This window comes from Jaculus jaculus, chromosome 16, assembly GCF_020740685.1.
Source record: "Jaculus jaculus isolate mJacJac1 chromosome 16, mJacJac1.mat.Y.cur, whole genome shotgun sequence".
Classification (NCBI taxonomy): Eukaryota; Metazoa; Chordata; class Mammalia; order Rodentia; family Dipodidae; genus Jaculus; species Jaculus jaculus.
The window spans coordinates 37,822,103-37,838,138 of record NC_059117.1 but is presented as its reverse complement, the minus strand read 5'-3'; the positions used below and the strand labels follow the sequence as shown (position 1 = coordinate 37,838,138).

The 16,036-nt window shown below is 46.6% G+C and overlaps 1 protein-coding gene across 6 annotated transcripts in view; it reads left to right on the top strand.

Moving 5' to 3' along the window:
• Positions 1-7,973: 7,973 nt before the first annotated feature.
• Osbpl3 (oxysterol binding protein like 3) overlaps positions 7,974-16,036 on the top strand; it is a 197,469-nt gene continuing 189,406 nt past the window's right edge. For 5 of the 6 annotated variants that reach the window (XM_045135889.1, XM_004652803.2, XM_004652801.2 and 2 more), the window contains exon 1: positions 7,974-8,227. The gene's annotated coding sequence lies outside the window, so the exon portion shown is untranslated. Of the gene's footprint in view, positions 8,228-12,533; positions 12,664-16,036 lie in introns of those variants that run through there. The other variant, XM_045135884.1, reaches the window with a different exon arrangement.

Below are 16,036 nucleotides of genomic sequence, written 5' to 3'. Positions count from 1 at the left end.
ATAAATCTCTTTCAATAAACTGTGTCTGGTTGGATATCTGTGCCATCAACGTGGAGCCAACTACAACAGGGTCCTTCTAAATTTTCTAGACTGACTTGGAATTTGGGGGTTTCCTACCTTGACCTCCCAAGTAGCTGGGATTACAAGTGAGCCCCATCAGGGCCTGCTGCAAATACTGATGGAGAGCAGACAATAAAACCTTGCTCTTTTCAGAGTCAGACTTGACTTCCTGTTTCACAGTCCCAGAAAATTGTACTCACTTTGAATGGATAAGAAAGGTCTTCAGGCCAGGTCAGCCTGGGCCAGAGTAAGACCCTACCTTGAAAAACAAACAAACAAACAAACAAAAAAGTCTTCTGGTATTGATTATTCTTCTGCTAAGCGTACACTCTTCACAAATAACTTTATTTTCAGTTCCAAAAATTCAGTTCATTCTCTGAACAGTCTCTAAGAGCCAGAGCAAGACAGTGTCTTCCCTGGAAAGCTAATTTCCTCTGAGCACAGCATTCTGGCTGCTGAGGATCAGTGGAGGATTGTGTGTAATAATCAGAGATCAAAGCACTTTCTTTTGACGGAACTACATGATGTAAGTCCTAAGATGACTGGAGAAATGACGAGGTTCACACAAAGATGTAAATAAAGCCCACTTGGAGGAAAGAGAAAAGTACATATTCCCATGGTGAAGAGGATTTTTACTTTTCATTTCTGTAAACAGGGAAAGGTGCATGGAACCCAGGCCTGAGGAGAATGGGAGCAGCCAAACAGAGGCCACCCCTAACCACTGGTGACAGGGACAGTCTGTGGTGGGTACACTCTAAAGGAACTGAGAAGTACAGCAAAGGAGAAAAAAGAAGAAGAAAAAGTTACTTCACTTATAACCTTGGCAACTTGACTTTTATTTTATTTTATTTTTTGAGGTAGGGTCTCGCTCTAGCCAAGGCTGATCTGGAACTCAGTCTGTAGTCTCAGGCTGGTCTCCAACTCACAGTGATCCTCTAACCTCTGCCTCCTGAGTACTGGGATTAAAGGCGTGTGTCACTATGTCCAGCTGCGACTTGACAATTTTAAAGGAGATAGACTCTTTCCCATGTCAAGTTTCCATAAAGGCCCTTTCCAGGAACGGGGTCTTGAGCAGTTACTGGGCCTGGCCTGGGCAGCTACCTCCAAACCCCACACCCCAGTTACAGTTCATTCCTTGGGATTCCTTTTATTCTTTCAACAAATATTTGAAGGGTTACTAACTACTAAGTATTTAAACAAGTCCCAGGAGTTTAAAGACATAGATAAGCCAGGTTTGTTGGTGCACGCCTTTAATTCCAGCACTCAGGAGGCAGAAATAGGAAGATCCATGTGAGTTTGAGGCCAGTCTGAGAATACAGTAGTGAATTCCAGGTCAGCCTGGGTTACAGTGAGACTCTACCTTGGAAAATCAATAAATAAACATAGGCAATTTTCACCTACTGCATCTATGATCCTGCAAGGAAGTAGACACTTATCAAAAAATTAGAAAAATACATGGAATTAATATTGTGAGAAGTACTACAAAAATAAATAAACAAGTCCAAAACACAGCAATCCCTCAGCTCAAACAGAGTGATGATAGACTTTTTGGGCCTGGTTATGAGAATCAGGGAGGACTTCCGTGAGTGAGTCAAAAGGGCAAATCACGGCTAACCAAACAAAGAGAAGCCAGCAGCACACACAGGGCGGAGAGAAGAAACCTCGTGCCAGGACCCTTGTCAGGGAGGAATGAAGGGCCTGGGGCACGGCAGTGTGGAGAAAGGGGCCAGAGGAGGGTGAAGCCACACGAGGTGAAGCAGGTGGATGCAGGCCATGTGGACTCTGGAGATTTTTATTTTTGAAGTAGGATTTCCCAGGCCAGAAATGATGGTGGCTTGGTGCATGGTGGTGTTGATGCATATGGAGAAGAGGTTCATGAAGAACTAGGCCTTCTGGATTACTCAGTATAAAATGAAACTCGGGCTGGAGGAGTGGCTTAGCACTTAAGGCATTTGCCTACAAAGCCAAAGGACCCAGGTTCGACTTCCCAGGACCCACGTTAGCCAGATGCACAAGGGGGCGCACAGTGTGTTTGCAGTGGCTGGAAGCCCTGGGGCGCCCATTCTCACTCTCGCTCTCTCCCTCTCTCTCTCTGACTCTAATAAATAAATAAAAATAAAATGAAGCTCATCAAAAAGAACACAACACATAAAACCTTTTTCTACCAACATATTTGTTGTAGGATTAGAGTAAAAGATATGGCAGATGCTGTGGCTTGGCTCATTCAACTTGCAGCACTGGGGAATAAACCTAGGATCTTGTATATGCTAGGTAAGTGTGCTGCCAATTTAGCTGGCTCATTCAACTTCTAGTCCTGTTTCCTTCTGCCGGAGGGGAGGGTGGGTGGGGTAGGGGGGGCAGGGTAAGAATTGGATTTCCTAGCTTCCCTTGCAGCTAGATCTGCAGATATGTTTTGCAATGTGCAATTGGATGCCTTCCTGCAGAACATGGATTTGGGAAAGAGATAGGAAGGGTCAGCAGCAGGATTTTGCTGGTGGGGATTGTAAAAGAAGGGGTGTCCTGGCATTTCTGCCAAATCTTTCTGATTTGACAGGCAGCTTCTTGATAGTGGCAGGAGGACCAGCAAGCTTGGCAGCCCTTGTTGGCAGTGCCTGACACATAAGTGCCTACTACATGTGGGCTGTCATTATAATCAGTATTTACAATAGATGATGTATGTGCTCTGGAGTTGGGACTTGAGGACAATGGAATGACTCTGAAGTAGTTTGGTCCTGGAGGAAATTCTGTCTCATAATGTCATGTATATGACAATGATTTTCCTCTCTTCCTATTATGATCTTCTTTTTTTTTTTTTTTTTTTTTAACAAGTTTGTTCCCACAGTATAATACCTTTAAAAATCTGGTTCTGGCAAATGCTTGAGATTGTTTCTGAAGGTGAGCGACATCTGATAAAGAAAAAAAAAAATGACTCACTTGGGATGAGAATGAGCCTTAAGTTGCACTAATAGTATTATTCACTTCCACTGAGCATAAACTATCTGAACCAGGAAGCCTAACTGTACGGCAACTTCCTTTACAAGGATAACTTTACTGTAATTAACACACATTTTTGATCAAAAGTTAAAATGTCAACAAAGAAATGCAGGAAGTGACTCTGATCCTAATTCTCAAAATAATTTGTCTTTTCTATGAACACATTTTTGGTGCCTCTCTTAGGACACTTTCCATTTTTTTTTTAGCTTGTATTGTAGATATTTATAGCCACTTTTGATCAGCTCCATAGATGAAACTGTAAAAGCAATGAGGGCAGGATCACCCACTGATTCATTTTTTTAATCTCATAAAGTACCTGCTAAGAATAGTCCCCCAGACAGAGGTGGCAGGCTATCTATATTTAATCAGGGGATGGAGGCATTCTTTCAGTCTTTGTCATGAGCTTGCTAACACTTTTGAAAGACTGCTTCCAAGGTGCTTCTAGGCAATCAAAATAATTCTTTTTTTTTTTTTTCACATAAAAGTGAAGGAGGGAGATAAGTTGGCATGAACAGAATGGAAGCTGGAAGCTTAGCATCATTCATCCAGAAAAAAGTGTTTTCTCTGCTTTTTTTAGAGGATGGGTATGACAAAAAGACAAATGTGTAAGATAGATCTAGTCTCACAGCTACGTGATTATGGTCAAGATATTGGAATTCTCTGGGCCTTATTCCCCACCCTTCTACAAAAATAATGGTTGAAGCCGGGCGTGGTGGCACACGCGTTTAATCCCAGTACTCGGGAGGCAGAGGTAGGAGGATCGCCGAAAGTTCGAGGCCACCCTGAGACTACAGAGTGAATTCCAGGTTAGCCTGAGCTAGAGTGAGACCCTACCTCTAAAAACAAAAACAAAAACAAACAACAAAAAAATGGTTGATGACATGATAAACCATAGTGCCTTCTCACATGCAGTCCATTCCAGAAGACTGTGGCCCTTCAGGATCTTCAAGCAGCCTCTTATATGCTGACTGCCTGTCAATATAGCACCTCCAACACTGTGTTAAGAATCCTGAGATTGGCGGGCTGGAGAGATGGATTAATGGTTAAGCGCTTGCCTGTGAAGCCTAAGGACCCCGGTTCGACGCTCAATTCCCCAGGACCCACTTTAGCCAGATGCACAAGGGGGCGCATGCATCTGGAATTTGTCTACAGTGGCTGGAAGACCTAGCATGCCCATTCTCTCTCTCGCTCTCTGCCTCTTTCTTTGTCACTCTCAAATAAATAAATAAAAGTAAACCAAAAAAACTTAAAAAAAAAAAAAAAGAATTCTGAGGTTGGGTGTGGTAGCCCACGCTTTTAATCCTAGCACTAGGGAAGCTGAGGTAGGAGTATCACCTTGAGTCTGTGGACACCCTGAGACTACATAGTGAATTTCAGGTCAACCTGGGCTTGAGTGAGACCCTACCTCGAAATTCCTGAAAAAAAGTTTTTTGAGGTTATGCTTGAACTTGGTGAGAAAGCCAGCTTTGAGTGAATAATGTGCCATGAGGCAGGGAAGGGAGTGGCAGCAAGTCAACCATTGCTCACTGTCTTCTTGTTACATGAAGAGAACGAGGCAGAGGCCAGAGTTTATGGTGGTGTTTTTTTTTTTTTTTTTTTTTTTTTGTTTTGTTTTGTTTTGTTTTTGAGGTAGGATCTCACTCTAGCTCAGTCAGGCTGACCTGGAATTCACTATGTAGTCTCAGGGTGGCCTTAAACTCTTGGCAATCTTCCTACCTTAGCCTCCCGAGTGCTGGGATTAAAGGTGTATGCCACCAGGCCCTATACTTCTTTTTCTTTTCTTTTTTTGTATTTTACCTTTATTTATTTGAGACACACAAACACACACACACACACACACACACACAGAGAGAGAGAGAGAGAGAGAGATAGAGGGAGGAGAGAATAGGCGAACCAGGACCTCCAGTTGCTGCAAGTGAACTCCAGATGCATGTGCCGTCTTGTGCATCCTGCTTACATGGGTCATTTAGATTTGTAGGCAAGCACTTTACCTACTAAGCAATCTCTCCAGCCCCAGAGAGCTTATGTTTTGAATTTATCATGTACTAAGGCACTGAGAAAACTATTTTTACACAATTGTCTTTAATTCTTAGAAAAATTCAAGGTGGCATTATTGTGCTTCCCACGGACTAGATCAGATTTAGGGAAGCAGCAGGTGCCCAAGATTGGCGCTCAGAAACCCATCCTGGGTCCTTTACTTCTGAGGCCCTGGCTATGTGCTGAGCCAGTGGTTCCGAGCCACCCTTGGCTTTCCAGAGGTTACTTCACTGTTCTTGGAGACTTTGGGTTGTTAAACTGGACAGGACTCGGCATTGCTTGCGGCATTGTTTGCATTTCTTGCGTAGACACAGGGATGAAGCTCAAGGGCCTGGACAGCTCACAAGCGTCGTGCGGAGGCTGGGGACTCTTTTTTAGGTTACTTGGCAATTGTTTTCAGATGGTCAAACATTTGGCAATAGCCCAATACATAGAAAGTATTTTCATTTCACAGTGTAGAAAAGGTCATCTCTGAATCATGATGAGATAGGAGGCCAGGGCCTCTGAGTCTAGAAGCCTGTGTAGCTCCTACCTACCTGCTGTTACGGCTGTCTTTCTTTACTATGGAAATGGACAAACGCAGGCAGCACCTGCTCACCTATTAGGAATTTCAGAGGCTAAAATCACTAGGCTGACTGGACAAAATTCCCAGTGATAGCTGGTGAGAGTGTTTCCAACCCTCACCACTGTTTATCAGTAGTCGAAGAAAAGAGTCTCTAGAACTTTTACTATGCAACCATTGATCTTTCTTGAGCACATTCAGATCACTGCTTTAAAATAAAACTCCAAGGAGAAAGCTAATTTTGGGACATTAACGAGCTTTTTCAAGAATAATTAGCTCTGTGTGGGTTTCAACTCTAATTTTCCTCTCTTGATTGTAGGCGCTGAGGAGCCTGAAGAGCTTATTTAGGAGAGAGGAAATGAAACTGAAAAGACACAGGAAGATTCTTCTTTTCTGGAGGCAAGACAGAATCCCAATATAAAAATCTCTCATCCTGTCTGACTAACCACCTTAAGGGACAGAGATGGATATATATGTATATGTATGTGTACACACACACACACACACACACACACACACACACACACAGAGAGAGAGAGAGAGAGAGTCAGAGAGAGAGAGAGAAAGGGGGGCAGTGTGCACCATTTGGAAGAAATTTAGGAAAACACCAAAGAATGGGTTCTCCTTTAAACACTAAGATCCCACAGCAAAGAAATTTCCAAAGGCCTCCAGCAGAAAAGCGGATGTGGATGTAGAAAAAGAAAATAGCTTGAGTGAGGACGGGGGCGGGGAAGGGGGGGCATGGCCAGCTTCTCTCTGCAGAGTCACGGAGAGCCTAGGGTGCGCTGCTCCGGCGCTGAGGCCCAGGCGGACAAAGTGCCTTTCCTTCTGGGCGAGTGGTTAGCGCGCGCCAGCCAGACACGTGCCTCCGCCGGCGTACCTCAGATGCCAGGTGCTTTAGGGGCATCCGCTCCGTTGAGCTGGAAATCTCCAGCACAGTTCTCCGTGTGCCCGCACGGGCAGCGGGGTGGGCGGTGTGTCTTCTCGCTCTAGCCCACCGCCTACCAGGGTCCAAAACAGACAGTTCCAGGCACTCCGCACCAGCGAAGGCGGAAAGCCAGGTGCGATGAATGAAATACGGATAGCACAGTGGCGGAGAGAGACTCGGAAACCTAATTTGGGGTCAGCTTGGGGGATGGCAATGTGAGGAGCGCGCAGGTGGCGGCTGGCATTTGGCATCCAGCAGCGCCTCGGCGCTCGCAGCCCAGTGACATGGGACACCAACAGCCCAGCTCGGCGAGGAGAGGTTAAATGCGTGGCATCGGCAGTTCTCGGGGCTTGGAATTCTCACTCCTGGGTGTGGCTGCGGAAAAGCCACCTCCTCCGAGAGGCCCTCAGGTCGCTGCGCGGCTCCGGGTCACAGGATCACCACTTGCCAACGCCCTGCATGGCCGTCACCTCTGGGGCAACAGTTCACTAGCAGTTTTCTTATGCATGTTCTCTTTTGATTATCGCCTGCTTCTCCACTAAGTGTCAGCTCCGAGAGGGCAGAGACGTGGGGTGCCTTCCCGCAGTCGATCCTGGAACCCATTCCCAACCCACTCCCCCACCTCCGGTCTGCACAACGACCCCGGATAATCAGTGTGAGTTGTATTCAAACTAGAATGGGGCAGGCCGTGGAGCGAGTGGGCAGTGAATCCAGGTGGCCATGCCGGTCCAGCAAGGGGCTCCCGGGTTTTAATCGCAGCTACACTACATTCTCCTCCCAGGCCTCCCGCTCTCGCTCAGGGATTGCAAAGACACAACGACCCATCTCCCCTCATTTCCCTCCTCGGCTCCGGGACTAATCTATACCACTGTGTTTGGACGCGGGGGTCCCAGCCTCCGAGCCCAGCATCCGTACCGATTTTGTCCTTTAACATCCAGAGTCCATTCTTCTCCGCCAACCACCTATTTTCCCCGTTCTGTAACCCTCCCCTATCTCGGTCTTTTTTTCCACTGGTCAAGTGATCCTGAAACCTTGTATCCAACACAGCTCCTCCCGGGCTGTCCTCAGAGCTCCCTCCTTGTCATTCGACAAACATTTATGAGCGCCTACGGCGAGTACACCGCCCAAGCAACAGCTATCCGCGCCCGACGCCCTGTCTACACGCCCAGGACCCTGGATGGCGTCACGGAATCTGCCGGCTTCGTCCCAACACATCGCCCCACCTCCTTTTCCCGGAACGGTTTCTGATTGGCGGCCGCGAGAGTCATTCTGTGTCACCCCGCCCCCTTCAGGCGTGGCCCCGCCTCCAGCGCGGGCGCAGGCTCCGCCTCCCCGCTCCCGCCCCGTGCTCCTTAGGCTCTGGCTAATCGCCCTACGGCGCGTGGAGAAGTTCTGGGCAAAGTACTGAGAACCGGTCGTGCGGTCGCAGCGCCCCGAGAGCCAGTTGGGACACGGCACCCACCACCCGCCCCCCAGACGCCCGGGTCTCCCGTCCACCATCCGGCGAACGGCAATCGGCGCCTCAGTGTCCAGCGGCCGGGGCGGGAACTGTCTGCCGCTCGAGGGTGGCGAGGGGACCGGAGGAGCCGATCGGTGAACGCCCGGCTCCGGGGTCCGGGCGGCGTCCCCAGCGGCAGAGCGCGCAGGTAAGCGGCGGGACGTCCGCCCCAGTGGTGCTGGGCTGTGGCGGGGCCGCCCCGCGCTGCCAGTCCCGACCGGTCTGTCCCTGCTCCTCCCGGGAAGAGCCGGCCGGCGGGGGCCGCAGCCCTGGGCTGGACGGCCAGGGGAGAAGGAGCCGAGCGCAGGGGCCTGCGAGCGGGCGCTGGAGACCGCCTCGAGGAGGAGTCGTGCCCGGCTGAGGGGCACGGGAAACCTGCTTCCCGGGCCACGGCCGCGAGTCGGTGCCCCGCGGGGCCGGCGCGGTGCTCGCTCGCCGCCCGCTTCCCGGTGCCAGTGCTGGATACCCGGCGCACCCGCCCCTTGGCGCTTCCACGTGCCCTGTCTCTGGAGCCCCGGTGACATTTGCCGTATATCGTTGTGACACTTCTTAAAACCTGGCGTACCTGTCTCACTCTTGGAGCTGAAGGGACCATAAAGTTGTCTCTTGCGGTCGCTAGGAGCGTCTCTGAGTCCCTCCGGATGTTAGTTACATTGCCCTCCGGTTCCGATTTCTGCGACGAGGACCTTCAGGAATGTTTTATTTTAATTTTGTTTTTATGTATTTATTTGAGAGCAAAGAGAGAAGAGGAGACGAGAGAGAAAATAAGAATGAGAATGAATGAGCACGCCAGTGCCACTTGCCACTGCAAACTAACTCCAAATGCACGCACCACTTTGTGCATCTAACTTTACATGTGTAGGATCGAACCCTGCCCTGCAGGCTTTGCAGGCAGGTGCCTTTAACTGCTGAGCCATCTCTCCAGCCCAGGAATATTTTATTTTAAACATAGGTGCAAAAGATAGATTTAAGAGACAGGTTTCTGATCTTTCATACTGTACTCCCAAGAGTCACACAAGGTGAGGGCCCCCTTCTGGCCACAGGAGCTCGCCAGACAGGCCTAGTCTTGCCATACATACAAGCTAACTGCCCATCCAGTACCACCTCCACACCACCCTGTTTGCTGCTCCTCCTAGCACTAATCTCTCCGAAATGACTGGTTTGGTATTTGAACTGTGTACCTTCCTCTCCTAGAATGTAAGTCCCAGTAAAGCTGAGACTATCTGTCTTGTTGGTTCTTTGATTGTGTATGAACCACACAGAAGGTTCTAAATTTATGAAATGAATAGATCAAAAGTTCTTTGTAAATATGAAGAATGGTGATTCATAGCTTGTTTTGATGTTTTACCTTTATCCTATTTTGTATTGGGAAAAATTAAAGAAAAGCAATAACTACCATGTTGAGCACCTACCACACTAAGATGATTGCTGGGAACCTTGTAGACATCACCTCATTAATTATTAACTCTGATTAACCTACCTTAAGGCTAACTTTCACCTGTAGGATAACCAATTTTCCTAAGGTTATCTTGGCAGAAATAAGATTCCAGCCTGATTTCTCCTTGTTGCATTGAACCACTTTCAAGAAATGAAGTAATGGTTTCCACCATAACAGTAGACATTTAACTTTATTGGTAAGAAAGGACATTGCTCAGCCAAAAGAGTTATCTTATTGTTGAGATGTATTTTTCAATAGTTAATAGTCATATTATAGGTTAGGTATTGCCAGGTTGCACAGGCTGCATTATCGTGTAATCTTTACCATCTTTTTTTTAAAAAAACTTTATTTTTATTTTTAAAAATATATTAATTAATTTATTTATTGAGAGAGAGAGTGGGGGAATATATGGGCATGCCAGGGCCTCTAGCCACTGCAGATGAATTCCAGGTGCATGTGCCACCTTGTACATCTGGCTTTATGTGGGTATTGGGGAATAGAACTTGGTTTCTTAGGCTTTGCAGGTAAGTACCTTTACTGCCGAGCTGTATCTCCTTACCTATTTTATTAATTTATTTGAGAGAGAGAGAAGAAAAAGAGGCAGATAGAGAGAATGGGTGCACCAGGGCCTCTAGCCACTACAAATGAACTCCAGATGCATGTGCCCCGTGTGCATCTGGCTTACATGTGTACTGGGGAATTGAACCTGGGTCCTTAGATTTAGCAGGCAAATGCCTTAACATCTAAGCCATCTCTCCAGTCCCCGTATTTATTTATTTATTTTTTAGTGTTTTTCAAGGTAGGGTTTCACTCTAGTCCAGGCTGACATGGAATTCACTATGTAGTCTCAGGGTGACCTTGAACTCATGGTGATCCTCCTACCTCTGCCTCCCAAGTGCTGGGATTAAAGGCATGTGCCACCACACCTCAGTTTAAAAAAGTTTTTGGGGGCAGGGGTTTGGCTCTACTTTTAACAATTTTTTTTTTTTTTTATTCATGAGATAGAGTGGCTGCACCAGAGCCTCTTGCAGCTGAAAACGAACTCCAGATGCATGCACATTGTGCATCTTGTTTTGCGTGGGTACTGGGAATTGAACCCAGGGAAATACCTTTAACTGCTGAGCCATCTCTCCAGCACTAAGATAAAACAACAAGCCAGGCGTGGTGGCGCACGCCTTTAATCCCAGCAGAGGTAGGAGGATTACTGTGAGTTCGAGGCCACCCTGAGAATGCAGAGTAAATTCCAGGTCAGCCTGGACTAGAGTGAAACCCTACCTGGAAACCCCCTTCCCCCAAAAAAACCTTTTTATTAACAATTTTTATATATGTGAATAATATGTTTTGATTATAATCTCCTCCCATTACTTTCTCTTGTCCCCTCTTCCTTTTCCCTTGAACCCTTGTTCTCAACTAGTCTCCTTTTACTTTCATGTCTTTTTTCGTGTGTGTGTGTGTGTGTGTGTGTGTGTGTGTGTGTGTGTGTGTTTGAGTTTAATTACAGTTGCCTGGATGAACATGGATGGGGGATTATTTACTGGAGCATGTGCAACCAGCCAGTGGCCATGCTACTGAAGAAAATGTCTTCAGCTCCTCTTGCAACCACTAATGGTCAATAATTCCTCACGGAAGGATAGGGCCTCATGCCACCCTTGATTGAATGTTGATGGGCTCAGTATTGTACAGGTCTTGTGAGGTAGGTCATGAGTGCGGCAGCCACGTCATGTTGGGAAGACAGTATTCCATCTTCTCCATCTTGACCTGCAGCGTTGCCTGAAGAAACTGTGGCTGGGTTCAGGAATTTGCCCAGCGCCAATAATAAATGGCTGGGTTTGATTTCATTAGTCTTTCTGACCCTAAGTCCTTAGCTCGCTCTCTCTCCACCGTACACTAGTCTCATGGTTCTTGCCTCACTGTTTAATTCATGCTAACTCAGTGGTAGGGCACAATGATACAATGCACTAATCCCATCAGAGCTTGGGCTGGAAGCTTCCTGCTGCCAGTATCAGATGTACCAGGTGTACTGTTTCTGAGTTGTTGAGGATCTTCTTGCAATGGATTTTTGTGGCTGAGAGTATGGGTTTGTGGGCCTTGGTCGATCGTGGCTTTTAACAGGGAAGGAAAGGGAGGAAAGGAAATCCTCCTTTTACCTCTGTCTAAAGAGAAATCAGATTGGTTTTCCCCACTGTGGTCAATGAACTCTGAACAGTAATGCCTCGTACCTGTTTAGGAAAGTGCTGGAAGCTGGCTAGTCCCTTTGTTCGCATGTGTGGAAACCACTGACTCTGAAAGGTTCTGCAGCAACCTATTAATAAAATAATATTTCTACTCCTACTTTTGCGTGAAACTGAGGGGGGTGGGGAAGTTGGGGAAGGGTGGTATGGTTGCCCTCTAAAGAGCTAATAGCAAAACGGTCTTCGAAGGAAGTGGTGCTCTTATTTTCCTTGTGCTTCATTGCAGGGTGGAGGGTACTTCAATGTTGCTCTGTGCGTGAGTGCCTGGGTAGCCCACCACTTTATTTATAATGTGCCTCCTGGCAGAGTTTTATTTTCTTAATTGCCATTTCCACTCAGGAGCGCTCCAGGGAGGGCTGGACTAGAATGGCTCTGTAAGCTGGGCGTGGGGAGAGTATGTGAGACAAGGAAGGTAGAAGCTATTAAGTTGAAAGAGCCTTCCATGCATAATTGAGAGCTGTGTACAGTTTCCTGCAAATTCCTTTTCTGTCTAAATCCACTTAGTCATCAGCTTTCTGGTCTTGTCTGCACATTGTTTTCTTGCCTTCTCAATTACTACTATTCGGACCACGTGCATGCCCACCCCAACTCTTGTCTCTTGTCTTTCACATGGGTCCTTTCCTGTTACCCCTGCCACATCTTAGTTTGGGGTGCTCACTGCGGAACATTGCCAACGGGTGGATTTCCCTGTCTTTCTCCTAATACTGCGTGTGCGTGCGTTCTCCAAGCATCGTTGTTATATTCTTGAATGACTTATGGGTTGTATTTGTTACAGCAGCGATAACTTTGAATTATCATGTGGCCAGTACTGTCATCATTGCATCCAGTCTTGACAGCCACATAAAAACACGTGTGTCACCATACCCTGGGCGTCCAAGCCGAGCTAGGAAAAGTTGAACGCACAATGTTGTAGAGGTAAGCCAAACTCCAAGTCCTTCTGTCTACCTGTTTGGCACAGACTGCCTAGCCTAAGCCAGGCTTTGGCAACCTGCCCTCAGCCTTGGCTTTCACTGTGTCGCCCCATGTGCTGTTAACTTGAACTTCATTCATTGCCAAAGCATCGTGTCTGTGCCATAAAACCTGCTGCCTTCAGAGCTCCTTAGCTGTCTGTTACTATGAACGTCTAAATCTTGCAAGACTGAACTCACAAACTACGGCCAGAAGAATGCCTCTGAACTACTCTCAGAACACACTTTTATTATTTTGATTTTTCCAGGTATTCACTATGTATGTAATCTCAGGGTGGCCTCGAACTCATGGTGATCCTCCTACCTCTGCCTCCCAAATGCTGAAATTAAAGATGTGCGTGCCACCACGTCCAGCTAGAACACACATTTTTTTTTTTGAGGTAGGGTCTCACTGTAGTTCAGGCTGACCTGGAATTCACTCTGAATTCTCAGGGTGGCCTTGAACTCACGGTGATCCTCCTGTCTCTGCCTCCCAAGTGCTGGGATTAAAGGCGTGCACCACCACACCCGGCTTAGAACATACTTTTACTAATGTGAATGAGTACCCAGTTCTGAGTACTGAGCTGTTGTAGATTCCTTCCTCCCTGTCTTCCTTTCCTTTCTTTTTGTGCTTTGTACCTTTTATATAGACCCATTTTCCCATCCTATTGCTTTCTGGCAATGTTTTCTTTTTTTTTCCTAGATTTTAAATGTCTTGAAGGCAGGGATCCACCCCCTCCCCCCAAGCACGCACGTGTGCATGTGTGTGTGTGTGTGTTAAAAACAGGGTTGTTAGGTGTGATGGCACATGCCTTTAATCCCAGCACCCTGGAGGCGTAGGTAGGAGGATTGCTATGAGTTTTAGGCCAGTTTGGGACTACAGAGTGAGTTCCAGGTCAGCCTGGGCTAGAGTGAGAACCTACCTTGGAAAAAAACAAAACACAAAACAAGCAACAAAAAGCCAATCCCCAAACAGGGTTTCGCCCAGCAGTCTGTGAACTTGCCATGCTCCTGTCTCTACACACCAAGTGCTGGAATTACAGGCATGGGCCATTCTTTGTAGCCCTGTTTTGTTTTGTTTTTTTTTTAAATCCAAAATACCTTAATACCTCATGAAATTTCAGAACCTCCAGTAAAAACCATGGAAAGTACATATTCCTTCCCCTTTGGACCATAGAGCTATTGTGAGGGAATGACAAATCTTATCTGTAACAAACATTGCCTGAAGAATAAATGTGTATGGTATACACTGTTTCTCACATCTGTGGTAATACTGCTAAAATGTGTTACCACTATCCTCAAATTCTAACTAAACTTTTGTGGTTATTTTTATTGATCGGTGAGTATCACACAGTTTGTGTGCGTGCGTGTGTGTGTGTGTGTGTGTGTGTGTGTGTAACACATGTGGTGTGTGTGATGCGTGTCTGTGTGTCCAGATGTGCGTGCCCTATGCACTGGTGCAGAGCTTAGAGGGGAGCATCAGGCGACTTCCTCTAGTGCTCATTTGCTTGTTTCCTTGAGATGGAGTCTCTCATTGAAACCAGAGCTGCCATTTTCACTTAGACGGGCTGACCAGCAAGCCCTGGTGATGATGTTATTGTTTTCATTATTCCACATGTCCGGGGCTTCAGGTGAGCGTGACCACACCCAGCTGTTTACATGCATGCTGGGGATTTGAACTAAGGGCAGATCAGCCCCTCTCAGGCCCTCATGCTTGCCCAGCAAGCACTCTTCACATTTTAATTGGATTTATGAGAACGTTCTAATTAGTTCCTGCTTCTCTGACCTATAACTCATCATGTGCTTTCTTTAGTCTCATTGAACTAACCTCAGCTCACCTCCCCTACCCTCAGGGCCTTGCAGGGTGAGGTTTGGCTTTTTGGTTTAAGCATAATCTTTTGGCCTTTGCATAATCTTTCCTTCTCACCTATATTTGCCTGTCTCAGTCTAGTCATGTGTAACATTTTAGCCTGGACACAGCTTTAAGGAAGCCTTCCTGTGCCCCATCCATCTTGGAGTTGGAGGGTACTCACCATGTTCTGTGCCTGCCTGTCTTACATTGTGAGTTATTCCCTGTGTAACTTCTAGTCACATGTATGAAATGTTTTAAAAGATATTTTATTTTATTTATTTGACAGAGAGAGAGAGAGAGAGAGAGAGAGAGAGAGAGAGGGAGGGAGAATGAATGGACGGGTCAGGGCCTCTAGCCACTGCAAATGAACTCCAGATGCATGCGTTCCCTTGTGCATCTGGCTAACGTGGGTCCTGGAGAGTTGAACTTGGGTCCTTTGGCTTTATAGGCACACACCTTAAACTGTTAAGCCATCCCTCCAGCCCACATGTATGAAGTTTTTACATAAACCAGTGTTTTTCCTTTGGCTTACATTAGAATGACATGTGGACCTTAACAAAATTTTCTCTACCCAGGGGCTACTGCCAGAGTGTTTGGATCAAGTACCTTGGAGTAAGCAGGGTTGTTATTTGGAACTTTGTGTGTGTGTGTGTGTGTGTGTGTGTGTGTGTGTGTGTGTGTTTGAGGTAAGGTCTTACTCTAGTCCAGGCTTACCTGGAATTCACTGTGTAGTCTCAGGCTGGCCTCAGATTTTGGGTAATCCTTCTGGCTCTGCCTCCCCAATACTGGGATTAAAGGTGTCCACTACCATGCCCAGCATGGAACTTTGTTTTAAAAATGTAGTTATTTATTTGCAAGGGGAGGGGGGAAATGAGTATGAGGATGAATATGGGTGTGAACAAAACATTTTGTTAAAAGTAAAAGTATTATGTTGGTGTTCATAGAAAATCATCTTTTTCCCCCTTTTGGTGCTAGGGATCAAACAAACCTCCAGGGCTTTTGACACACACTGAGCTACACCCTCAGGTCTAAATCTTGACAGAGGTAACTGGGTTGTTATTTAGATTCCAATTTGAAGAAGCAAACTAGGGGGGCGGGGAGAGATAAGAAGAGGGAAGGAGGAAGGGTCAGAGGGTAGGAGGGGGAGAAAGATTGTTAAGGAACTTTGAACATGGATCAAATGTTGTAAGTTTTAGATTTACTTCAGAATAAGATGGGGAGGAAGTACAGGGGAAACCTGGTAGGCAGTGAGGTGGTGACTAGCGACGTCCTGGGGACTTAATGCTCTTCATGTCAGCACTGTCCATTGAGCCCTTGGCCATGTGTGACTGTTGGACACTTGAATTATGGCTGGCTCATACTGAGGCGTGCTGTTAATATAAAGTACATCTGAATTCTGAAATTGTGGTATGAAAGAGAAAGTAAACATATCAGAGAACTTTTCTTTTCCTTTTTTTTTTTCAAGTCAGGGTCTTGCTCTAGCTCAGGC